General features: G+C 37.4%; 1 long non-coding RNA gene across 2 annotated transcripts in view; it reads left to right on the top strand.

Annotated features, from left to right (window-relative positions):
* Positions 1–11,093, top strand: part of LOC148187385 (uncharacterized) — a 140,495-nt gene extending 129,402 nt beyond the window's left edge. For both annotated transcript variants that reach the window (XR_015778685.1, XR_015778686.1), the window contains exons 7-10: positions 2,053–2,286; positions 3,983–4,115; positions 4,650–4,856; positions 10,697–11,093. This is a non-coding gene — a long non-coding RNA (uncharacterized LOC148187385). The remainder of the gene's footprint in view (positions 1–2,052; positions 2,287–3,982; positions 4,116–4,649; positions 4,857–10,696) is intronic.
* The last annotated feature ends 2,334 nt before the right edge of the window (positions 11,094–13,427 follow it).

The raw sequence follows: 13,427 nt of genomic DNA, 5'->3' as shown, positions 1-13,427 counted from the left end.
TGATTTTGTCTCATGATTTGTCTCATGATTTGTCTCATGATTTTGTCTCATGATTTTGATTTTTTTTTCGCGTCGTGTCGTTTTGTGTCGTCTCCGTTGGGATTTGAACCGTCTGACTTGTTCCGTGTGTTTTGTGTGTTTCAGGATTTTGGTTTCACTCGTTGGATTCAGGACAGAAGTTACAGGAGCAGCTTTGATGCTGTTTAAATCTTTATTGATAGTAAAAAAGTGTTTGGCTGCAAGCCGTTGTGTTGCAGTTTGATTTAAACGTTGTGTTAATGTTCTCCGTGCTGCTCGGAGGCTCGGAGGTCGAGCTGCGGTGTGAATGAATGTCCTCCCGGGAGACGCTGCCTCTGCGGGTTTTTCTGGTTTTACAGGAACACAAAGATGTGAAAATGCCGTCACATCATAATAATGACTCGATGTTAATGTGTCGATCTGCAGAGATGTGAGACATTTAATAAAAACGGGCGGCAGCAGCAGCTGGACGTTTCTCACATCCAGCTTCTCTTTCTCTACGAGCGCAGATGTGAAAAAGACGACACATCCACATGTTCATCTGGATTTAATGTGTCGATAACCACAACTCTTTTACACATAAAGCTGCATTTATCCAGCGCGTATGTTTGATCTTTTTCCCAAAATGTATAGTTTATTGTGTTTTTTCTTTCTTTGTTGATCGATGAGCTTAAAAGGAAAGTTTTCCATTGAAGATTAATTTTTAATTTTAAGTCAAAAGAGTTAAGTAAAAGACAAAAATAACAAAAATCATAATCAAATTAATAAAAAAATAAACAAAGAAAAAGAAAGACAATATTTTTAAATAATATATTGAAATAACAAAAATGAATAAATTCTTTAGATTTTATTTATTCTACAAAGATAATAAAAATTTAAAACCAAAGAAATAAAACCAAAGAAATTTTCTTAACACAACTTTTTCTTTCATTTTAAATTGTGGTGACAGAAAATAATTTAAAAAAATATATATTATAAAAAGAATAATGCTTTTTTTAAATAACTGATTTTTTAAAAAATAATATAAACACACAAACAAAAAAGTTTCTTATTGAAGGCAACTTTTTCGTTCTTAATGTCAAAGGTAAGTGACAAAAATGTGAAAAAATCTTAATGAAAATAATGAGAAACATTTATTTTTAAATAGTTTGATTGAATGATACATTAAAATAAAACATTAAGATATTAAATGAATTATTTTAATTTAATCCACTCAATAGAACAAAAATAAATCCCATCAAAAAAGTTTCCTCATTAGGTGAGTGCAAGTTTTAAATTTTAAATCATAAGAGTAAAGTAACTGACCAAAAAAGATCATAAATATTATTAAAAAGAAGGAATTGTAATGAACAATTTATTTTTATTTTTCAATTTAATCCTGCACTGAATTAATAAATAAATACAATTACATTTATTTTATAGAAAGTAATAAAATCATATTAAAGAAAGTTCTCAAATTAAAGACACATTTTTGGGTGAAGTTAACAATCAAACATAAATAAAGGTAACTAAATCAAAATAACTTAATGTGGTAGGTACAACATCATGCACAACACGAAACCGGACAAACAACAGAGAGGACGACTTAAATAGCTTAAAAGGTGCAGGCAAGTGTCCTTAAATATGAAATATTTAATCTACATGACCTCTTCAGCCTCTACACGTGCAAAAAGATGCTCTACATTATTATTTGGAAAGTTCTGCAATCTGAAATACATCAAATTTCTATTAAACTGCTGCATGTTTCTGGTTATTTTAAGCTTCTTCACGTGCCCTGAATTTAAACATTAACTTAAATACCAGAAATCTGTTTTGGAAATTTTTCATCTCTGGTTATTAGATGGCTTTGAAGAGTCCTTCACCCTAATATGAATAATCTTAAAACACAAGTTTTTATTCCATTCAAGGGTCCAAATCTTATTTTTGGAAGGAAATTCTCCGTCTTTGTCATGTCGGCCTTTTAAACCAGATAATTTATTTCCATCCTCCTCGCTCTTTCTCTGTCTTTCTCTCTCTTTCTTTCTTCTCACCCAGATGAAAAGCTGGAGACAACGGCGGCGGTGGCAGTACGACACGTTCCCGCGCCGAAGCAGTAAATCTCTCAGCTGTGTAACACGATCCCAGCGGTGTGATACCTGCTCCGACTCAAACACAGACCTGTTGTCTGCGACTGAAGGCGAACGCCGGAGTAATTGGCCCGGACAGACAAACCGCTGCCGGTGTTTGTGTGAGAGGCTGAGAGTGCCGAATCACCGAGGAGTTAAAAAAGTAAGAGCGTCTTCTTCACACCTCACTACAACATGTCACAACAAGACCACAAATACAGAGAAAAGATGTACAACCACATTACGCCCAGTTACAGCTTTATTAGGAACGCCTGCTCATCTAAACCTAAAACGAACTTTAACACAACAGCGGCACTCAACTTGTTTTGCTTTGGGAGCCAAAATGACAGGAGGCCAAGTTTCTTGTATTTTAGGATATTTCTGAGTTTGAGACATGTCTCAGAATTTAGGAAATTTTGAGGATTTTAGGATGATAGGACTTCAGTTTATAGCATTTTGGTACTTTGCTAAGATTTTAGAGTGTTTCTGGGATCTAAGGGCATTTTTACATTTTATATTATTTTCATACTTTAAATAGTTTTTATGACTTTAGGACATTCTTAGGATTTCACGACATTTAGAACATTTCTCAGAGTTTTATGCATTTCTAGAAGTTTAAGACATTTCTAGAATATTAGAGTGTTTTTAGGATTTTAGGCCTTTTCTAGGATTGAAGGACATTGCCAGGATTTAGAAAGCTTTCTAAGATTTTAGGGTGTTTCAAGGATTTTTGGACATTTCCAGGATTTTAGGACACTGAGGACATGTCTTGGACTTGAGAATGTTTCTGATATACGAGGGCATTCATACAAATTCAGGACATGGAGGAACTTTACCTGACTTTAGTAGATTTCTAGGATTTTAGAACATTTCTAGGATTTCAGCAGGTTTAAAGAATTTTAGAGAAATTTCTAGGATTTTAGTCAGAAAAACATCATAGTAAGTTGTCGAAAACATGATGAAAATGTCATAGTAAAGTGTGTCGTCAAACTCAACACCAAATCCTCATAGGATACTATGTTGGCAAACTCACTACAAGAACATCATAGCATAGTATGACGTCACAAAAATGTGGTAGTATTAAAGTATGATAAGTGTACAAATGTCACAAAAACATAATAGGTGAGTATGTGGCCAAAAGCCAGTGAAACATAGTAGTTAACGGGAGTAAAGGTACTAGTATAGCATGTAGTAAAATTCTGCCCAAAAACATCATAGTAGTACATCGTTAAAAATAACCCAAAAGTGTCATAGTATAGAATGTTGTCAAAAATAACCCAAAATGGCACAAAAACGACTCAGAATTGTGTTTTATTGCCAAGGACGTTTACATATACGAGGAATTTGACTGTGTGTTTTGGTGCAAAACAATGGACATAAAGGAAGAATAAAAACAGTACATTTAAACAGAATAAGACATTAAATAAACATGTTGAAGCAATACAAAAATATATAAAATAATATTAAAAAAAACAAAATGTATGTACAAAACGTGCAATGGAGGGGTTGTACGGTTGTGCAGAAGTTGAAGTTGCAGTGCAAATATCTTCAGTGTAAAAAAAAATAACCTACAGGGTGCAGTGTAAACACAGAAAGTCCAGTCCAGCGTGCCTTAATGTGATGCGTAAAAACTGACTTAGCCTGACATTAATATAATGGTTTCAGACTCTAAAGCTGATGCTCAGCTCCCACTTGAGGTCCTGGGTGATGATGGTCCCCAGGAGGCGGAAAGGCTCCACGGTGGAAACTAGGAAATCACAGATGGTGATGGGGCGGGGGCGGCAGTGATCTTTCTGAAATTAACAACCATCTCCTCTGTCTTCAAAGCATTAAGCTCTAAGTTGTTCTCACCACACCAGGTCACCAGATGGTCAACGTCCCGCCTGAAGGTGGACTCATCCCCACCAGCGATGAATCCAATAAGGGTGGCGTCTTACGCAAACTTGACGAGCTGACGTACCGGTGACTTGAGGTGAAGCTGTTCATGTACAGGTAGGGAAGGAGAGGAGACAAAACGCAGCCTATCATGTCATACTATTTCATGTATATATATATATGTGTGTGTGTGTGTGTGTGTGTGTGTGTGTGTGTGTATGTATGTATGTATATATCATATTGTAGTACTGCATGAATCATAGTATGTCGAAAAATGTCAAAATATTACATTTCAAAAAACAGCTGATAACCACAAAGTACAGCTTCAAGACTTGTCATAGCGTATGTCGAAAAAAACGGCGTAAAACACCATAATATAATTTTACAAAAATCGACTGAAAATGCCATAGGAAAAAAAAAAGTCAAAATATGACATGTCCAAAAAACAGCTGAAAACCACATGAAATAGCATACTTTAGTGTGTCTGTTGCCTGAGATGATGTGAGGGTCTAAGGACAGAGGGATGTCGTTTGCCCTCTGATGCAAAATGTGGTTTATGATAATGGGCTTTAGAAGTAAAACAGAGAGAGAACAGCCAAGAATGGAAACTCGCACCCAGCTTCTAACCCGAGCTGTTCATTCCCTCTGAAGGAAATGGACCCCTTCATGAACATGCAAACGGCCGCACCCGTGCTCAGTGACAGGAAACCACATGCAGCGGGCTGGAAACTCCCCAGCAGCAGGAGAAGGAAACTTCTATCCAAACATGACACCCCAAGGCCAGCCAATGAGGAGAGACGGGAGGGGAGCGAGTGATGATGTGACAGACCTCCAGATGAAGAGGAACAACAGTTCACTGTGAGTCCTTTTTGGGGCTATTTGTGCTTGCTTGCTTGCTTCGGTTTTATCTTGCCTATACCTTGTGTTAGACGGTATGTATGCAGCTCCAGTAAAAGGGAGTGAAAATATCAAAAAAATACATTTCCCAAACAACGGCTGAAAATACTTGGAGACTGCATAAAATAGCGTATCAAGACGCGCCATTGCATAGAAAGTTGCAAAAACAGCTAAAAAGTCATTATATGGCATGTTGAAAAAATGATCCTAAAAGAGAGGCTATAGTATAGCAAAAATGTCAAAAAATGTAATTAACCAAAAACATCTGGAAACTGCATTAAATAGCGTGCCGAAAAGCGCCATAGCATACAAAGTTGCAAAAACAGCTAAAAATGCCTTAATATTGTATGCTGAAGAAATGATCTGAAAGCAAGTCTGTAGTATAACCAAAATGTCAAAAAATGACATTTCCCAAAAACTGCTGGGAACACCTCAAAACTGCATTGAATAGCGTGCTGAGATGCGCCATAGCATAGAAAGTTGCAAAACCAGCCAAATACGCCATAATATGGCATGTTGAAAAAATGACCCAAGAAGCAAGGCTATAATATGGCGAAAATTTGGAAAAATTACCTTTCCCAAAAACTGCTGAAAACTGGATTAAATAGCTTGCCGAGGAACGCCATATCCTAAAAAGTTGCAAAATTAGCCAAAAACCCGATAATGTGGCATGTTGAAAAACTCACCCAAAAAAGCAAGGCTATAGTATGGCAAAAATGTCAAAAAATGACATTTCCCAAAAACTGCTGGAAACAGCTCAAAACTGCATTAAATAGCGTGCTGAGACACGCCATGTCATAAAAAGTTGCAAAAGCAGCCAACAACGCGATAATTTGGCATGTTGAAAAAATAACCTGAAAAGCAAGGCTATACTATGGCGAAAATGTCAAAAAATGACATTTCCCAAAAATTGCTGGAAACAGCTTGAAACTGCATTAAATAGCATGCTGAGACACGCCATAACATAGAAAGTTGGGGAAAAAAAACCTAAAACCACCATAATATGGCATGTTGAAAAAATGACCTGAAAAGCAAGGCTACAGTATGGTGAAAATGTCAAAAAATGACATTTCCGAGGATGCCATTTTGGTCCTTGGCAAACACTGATATCTTTTCAGTTTTTCGGACATATAGTGGACGGTTCAACAGATTGGAGATCAGGAAGATGATCAACAGGACTATTAGACAATATTTGGTCTTAGATCGCAGCCCTCTTTATTTATTTATTTTTGTATTTTTGTTTTTGAATTAATGAAGCAAACTGACAACATACACTGAATGTAAATGGCTGATTTCATGCTGGTAAAATGTTAATAAAAATATTGTAGAAAAAAAAAAAATGACATTTCCCAAAAACTACTGAAAACGGCTGGAAACTGCTTTAAATACCGTGCCGAGAAGCGCCATAGCATAGAAAGTTGCGAAAATAGCTAAAAACGCCATAATATGACATGTTGAAAAAATGACCCAAGAAGCAAGGCTATAGTATGGCGAAAATGTCAAAAAATGACATTTCCCAAAAATTGCTGGAAACAGCTAGAAACTGCATTAAATAGCATGCTGAGACACGCCATAACATAGAAAGTTGGGGGAAAAAAACTAAAACCACCATAATATGGCATGTTGAAAAAATGACCTGAAAAGCAAGGCTATAGTATGGTGAAAATGTCAAAAAATGACATTTCCCAAAAACAGCTGAAAACTCCTCAAAACTGCATTAAATAGCGTGCCCAGACACACCATAGCATAGAAAGTTGCAAAAAAAACCCTAAAAACGCCATAATATGGCATGTTGAAAAAATGACCCAAGAAGCAAGGCTATGCTATGCCGAAAATGTCGAAAGTTGACATTTCCCAAAAACTGCTGAAAACAGCTCAAAACTGCATTAAATAGCGTGCCGAGACGCGCCATAGCATAGAAAGTTGCAAAAAAAAGCTGAAAACGCAATAATGTGGCATGTTGAAAAACTCACCCAAAAAAGCAAGGCTATAGTATGGTGAAAATGTCAAAAAATGACATTTCCCAAAAACAGCTGAAAACTCCTAAAAACTGCATTAAATAGCGTGCCCAGACACGCCATGGCATAGAAAGTTGCAATATAAGCTAAAAACGCCATAATATGGCATGTTGAAAAAATGACCCAAGAAGCAAGGCTATAGTATGGCGAAAATGTCAAAAAATGACATTTCCCAAAAACTGCTGAAAACTGCTGGAAACTGCATTAAATAGCGTGCCGCTACGCGCCATAGCATAGAAAGTTGCAAAACCAGTCAAAAATGCGATAATATGGCATGTTGAAAAAATGACCCGAGAAGCAAGGCTATAGTATGGCAAAAATGTCAAAAAATGACATTTCCCAAAAACTGCTGAAAACAGTTGAAAACTGCTTTAAATAGTGTGCCGAGACGCACCATAGCAGAGAAAGTTGCAATATAAGCTAAAAATGCCATAAAATGGCAGGTTCAAAAAATGACCCAAGAAGCAAGGCTATAGTATGCCGAAAATGTTGAAAGTTGACATTTCCCAAAAACTGCTGAAAACAGCTCAAAACTGCATTAAATAGCGTGCCGAGACGCGCCATAGTATAGAAAGTTGCAACAACAGCCAACAATGCAATAATGTGGCATGTTGAAAAACTCACCCAAAAAAGCAAGGCTATAGTATGGCGAAAATGTCAAAAAATGACATTTCCCAAAAACTGCAGAAAACGACTGGAAACTGCATTAACTAGCGTGCCGCTACGCGCCATAGCATAGAAAGTTGCAAAACCAATCAAAAATGCAATAATATTGCATGTCGAAAAAATGACCCAAGAAGCAAGGCTATAGTATGGCGAAAATGTCAAAAAATGACATTTCCCAAAAACTGCCAAAAACAGATCAAAACTGCATTAAATATAGCGTGCGAGACACGCCATAGCATAGAAAGTTGCAAAAAAAAAGCTAAAAACGCCATAATATGGCATGTTGAAAAAATGACCTGAGAAGCAAGGCTATAGTATGGCGAAAATGTCAAAAAATGACATTTCCCAAAAACTGCTAAAAACAGTTGGAAACTACATCAAATAGCGTGCCGAGACGCGCCATAGCATAGAAAGTTGCAAAAAAAAGCTAAAATCACCATAATATGGCATGTTGAAAAAATGACCCGAGAAGCAAGGCTATAGTATGGCGAAAATGTCAAAAAATGACATTTCCCAAAAACTGCTGAAAACTGCTGGAAACTGCATTAAATAGCGTGCCGAGACACGCCATAGCATAGAAAGTTGCAACAACAGCCAACAACGCAATCATGTGGCATGTTGAAAAACTCACCCAAAAAAGCAAGGCTATAGTATGGCGAAAATTTCAAAAAATGACATTTCCCAAAAACTGCTGAAAACGGCTGTAAAATGCATTAAATAGCGTGCCGAGACGCGCCATAGCATAGAAAGTTGCAATATAAGCTAAAAACGCCATAATATGGCATGTTGAAAAAATGACCTGAGAAGCAAGGCTATAGTATGGTGAAAATGTCAAAAAATGACATTTCCCAAAAACTGCTGAAAACTGCTGGAAACTGCATTAAATAGCGTGCCGAGACACGCCATAGCATAGAAAGTTGCAACAACAGCCAACAACGCAATCATGTGGCATGTTGAAAAACTCACCCAAAAAAGCAAGGCTATAGTATGGCGAAAATTTCAAAAAATGACATTTCCCAAAAACTGCTGAAAACGGCTGTAAAATGCATTAAATAGCGTGCCGAGACGCGCCATAGCATAGAAAGTTGCAATATAAGCTAAAAACGCCATAATATGGCATGTTGAAAAAATGACCTGAGAAGCAAGGCTATAGTATGGCGAAAATGTCAAAAAATGACATTTCCCAAAAACTGCAGAAAAAGACTTGAAACTGCATTAAATAGCATGCTGAGACACGCCATAGCATAGAAAGTTGCAAAACCAATCAAAAATGCAATAATATTGCATGTCGAAAAAATGACCCAAGAAGCAAGGCTATAGTATGGCGAAAATGTCAAAAAATGACATTTCCCAAAAACTGCAGAAAACGACTGGAAACTGCATTAACTAGCGTGCCGAGACGCACCATAGCATGGAAAGTTGCAAAAACAGCTAAAAAGGCCTTAATTTTGCATGTCGAAAAAATGACCCAAGAAGCAAGGCTATAGTATGGCGAAAATGTCAAAAAATGACATTTCCCAAAAACTGCCAAAAACGACTGGAAACTGCATTAAATAGCGTGCCGAGACACGCCATAGCATAGAAAGTTGCGAAAACAGCTAAAAACGCCATAATATGGCATGTTGAAAAAATGACCCGAGAAGCAAGGCTATAGTATGGTGAAAATGTCAAAAAATGACATTTCCCAAAAACTGCTGAAAAAAGGTCGGAAACTGCAATAAATACCGTGCCGAGACGCGCCATAGCATAGAAATTCGCAAGATGAGCTAAAAACGCCATAATATGACATGTTGAAAAAATGACCCGAGAAGCAAGGCTATAGTATGGCGAAAATGTCAAAAAATGACATTTCTGAAAAACTCCTGGAAACAGATCAAAACTGCATTAAATATAGTGCCAAAACGCGCCATAGCATAGAAAGTTGCAAAAAAAAAGCTAAAAACGCCATAATATGGCATATTGAAAAAATGACCCGAGAAGCAAGGCTATAGTCTGGCGAAAATGTCAAAAAATGACATTTCCCAAAAACTGCCAAAAACGACTGGAAACTGCATTAAATAGCGTGCCGAGACACGCCATAGCATAGAAAGTTGCGAAAACAGCTAAAAACGCCATAATATGGCATGTTGAAAAAATGACCCGAGAAGCAAGGCTATAGTATGGCGAAAATGTCAAAAAATGACATTTCCCAAAAATTGCTGGAAACAGCTTGAAACTGCATTAAATAGCATGCTGAGACACGCCATAGCATAGAAAGTTGCAAAACCAGTCAAAAATGCGATAATATGGCATGTTGAAAAAGTGACCAAAAAAGCAAGGCTATAGTATGGCGAAAATGTCAAAAAATGACATTTCTCAAAAACTGCTGGAAACAGATCAAAACTGCATTAAATAGCGTACCGCTACGCGCCATAGCATAGAAAGTTGCAAAAAAAAGCTGAAAACGCCATAATATGGCATGTTGAAAAAATGACCCGAGAAGCAAGGCTATAGTATGGCGAAAATGTCAAAAAATGACATTTCTCAAAAACAGCTGAAAGTACCTCAAAACTGCATTAAATAGCGTGCCACTACGCGCCATAGCATAGAAAGTTGCAAAACCAGTCAAAAATGCGATAATATGGCATGTTGAAAAAGTGACCAAAAAAGCAAGACTATAGTATGGCGAAAATGTCAAAAAATGACATTTCTCAAAAACTGCTGGAAACAGTTGGAAACTACATTTACTAGTGTGCCGAGACGCACCATAGCATAGAAAGTTGCAATATAAGCTAAAAACGCCATGATATGGCATGTCGAAACAACGACCGGAGAAGCAAGGCTATAGTATGGCGAAAATGTCAAGAAATGACATTTCCCAAAAACTGCTGTAAACAGCTCAAAACTGCATTAAATAGCGTGCAGAGACGCACCATAGCATAGAAAGTTGCGAAAAAAAGCTAAAAACGCCATAATATGGCATTTTTAAAAAATGACCCAAGACGCACGGCTATAGTATAGCGAAAATGTCAAAAAATGACATTTTCCAAAAACGCCTTGTTATGTGCCAGGCATGGCCACATTGCTGTTTGTGTTTTTCTCACCTGTTTTCTCCCTCCTCCCTTGTTTTTTTTCTAGGTGCTGTTGACCTGAGTGTTTTCCACCTGTGCAGAGGGTCTGGATGCTCATTGGTTCCCTCCACTTCCCAAACTGACCAGTCGTTCACCGGCATTGTGGTTTCAGAGGATGTCCTGCAAAATGCCGGACTCTCTTCTGTTCTTTTTTTTTTCCTGCCTCAGTTGGCTGTGTTTTGGACCAGAACTGCTTATACATTTGGTTAAAAGTATTTGATGACACGTTGTGGAAATTAGGTAATTTGGTGTACACTTTATACACACTGTAGTGATTTAGATAGTAAGTTTTGTTGTATTAAGTTATTTTCTTTGGCACAACCACCTTGTCCCATCCTCTCTCACATTTGAAGAACCTTTGATTGGAGTTTGAATGGTCACAAGTAAATACCTTTATTTTCCAATTCTACTCTGGTTCCTCTTTCTTGGTTATCGAGTTATCATCCCTTTGCTTTAAAGGGAACGTAACACAGCTGACAACAGCCGGAAACTGCATAAAAATAAATAACGCCATAGCATAGAAAGTTGTAAAACCAGTCAAAAATGCGATAATATGGCATGTTGAAAAAATGACCCGAGAAGCAAGGCTATAGTATGGCGAAAATGTCAAAAAATGACATTTCCCAAGAACTGCTGAAAACGGCTGGAAACTGCATTAAATAGCGTGCCGAGACGCGCCATAGGATAGAAAGTTGCAAAAACAGCTAAAAACGCCTTAATATTGCATGTCGAAAAAATGACACAAGAAGCAAGGCTATAGTATGGCGAAAATGTCAAAAAATGACATTTCCCAAAAACTGCTGGAAAATGCTCAAACCTGCATTAAATAGCGTGCCGAGACGCGCCATAGCATAGAAAGTTGCAAAAACAGCTAAAAACGCCATAATATGGCATGTTGAAAAAATGACCCAAGAAGCAAGGCTATAGTATGGCGAAAATGTCAAAAAATGACATTTCCCAAAAACTGCTGGAAAATGTTCAAATCTGCATTAAATAGCGTGCCGAGATGCGCCATAGCATAGAAAGTTGCAAAAACAGCTAAAAACGCCATAATATGGCATGTTGAAAAAATGACCCGAGAAGCAAGGCTATAGTATGCCGAAAATGTCGAAAGTTGACATTTCCCAAAAACTGCTGAAAACTGCTGGAAACTGCATTAAATAGCGTGCCGAGACGCGCCATACTATAGAATGTTGCAACAACAGCCAACAACGCAATAATGTGGCATGTTGAAAACTCACCCAAAAAAGCAAGGCTATAGTATGGCGAAAATTTCAAAAAATGACATTTCCCAAAAACTGCTGAAAACGGCTGTAAAATGCATTAAATAGCGTGCCGAGATGCGCCATAGCATAGAAAGTTGCAATATAAGCTAAAAACGCCATAATATGGCATGTTGAAAAAATGACCCAAGAAGCAAGGCTATAGTATGGCGAAAATGTCAAAAATTGACATTTCCCAAAAACTGCTGGAAAAAGATCAAAACTGCATTAAATAGCGTGCCGCTACGCGCCATAGCATAGAAAGTTGCAAAACCAATCAAAAATGCAATAATATTGCATGTCAAAAAAATGACCCAAGAAGCAAGGCTATAGTATGGCGAAAATGTCAAAAAATGACATTTCCCAAAAACTGCTGGAAACAGATCAAAACTGCATTAAGTAGCATACCGAGACGCACCATAGCATAGAAAGTTGCAAAAACAGCTAAAAACGCCATAATATGTCATATTGAAAAAACGACGCAGGAAGCAAGGCTATAGTATGGCGAAAATGTCAAAAAATGACATTTCCCAAAAACTGCTGAAAACAGCTAGAAACTGCGTTTAGTAGTGTGCCGAGACGCACCATAGCATAGAAAGTTGCAAAAAAAAGCTAAAAACGCCATAATATGGCATGTTGAAAAAATGACCCAAGAAGCAAGGCTATAGTATGGCGAAAATGTCAAAAAATGACATTTCCCAAAAACTGCTAAAAACAGTTGGAAACTGCATTAAATAGCGTGCCGAGACGCACCATAGCATAGAAAGTTGCAAAGAAAGCTAAAAAGGCCTTAATATTGCATGTCGAAAAAATGACCCAAGAAGCAAGGCTATAGTATGGCGAAAATGTCAAAAAATGACATTTCTCAAAAACAGCTGAAAGTACCTCAAAACCGCATTCAATAGCGTGCCACTACGCGCCATAGCATAGAAAGTTGCAAAACCAGTCAAAAACGCCATAATATGGCAAGTTGAAAAAATGACCCAAGAAGCAAGGCTATAGTATGGCGAAAATGTCAAAAAATGACATTTCCCAAAAACTGCTGAAAACGGCTGGAAACTGCATTAAGTAGCGTGCCGAGACGCACCATAGCATAAAAAGTTGCAAAAACAGCTAAAAACACCTTAATATTGCATGTTGAAAAAATGACCCGAGAAGCAAGGCTATAGTATGGCGAAAATGTCAAAAAATGACATTTCCCAAAAACTGCTGGAAACAGATCAAAACTGCATTAAATAGCGTACCGCTACGCGCCATAGCATAGAAAGTTGCAAAAACAGCTAAAAACGCCATAATATGGCATGTTGAAAAAATGACCCAAGAAGCAAGGCTATAGTATGGCGAAAATGTCAAAAAATGACATTTCCCAAAAACTGCTGAAAACAGTTGGAAACTGCATTAAATAGCGTGCCGAGACGCGCCATAGCATAGAAAGTTGCAAAAACAGCTAAAAACGCCATAATATGGCATGTTGAA

Source organism: Plectropomus leopardus, chromosome 14 (genome assembly GCF_026936395.1).
Source record: "Plectropomus leopardus strain MGB_pleo_1.0 chromosome 14, ASM2693639v1, whole genome shotgun sequence".
Lineage (NCBI taxonomy): Eukaryota > Metazoa > Chordata > Actinopteri > Perciformes > Serranidae > Plectropomus > Plectropomus leopardus.
Note: the sequence above shows the minus strand (reverse complement) of the source record. Positions and strands in the feature narration are given on the sequence as shown.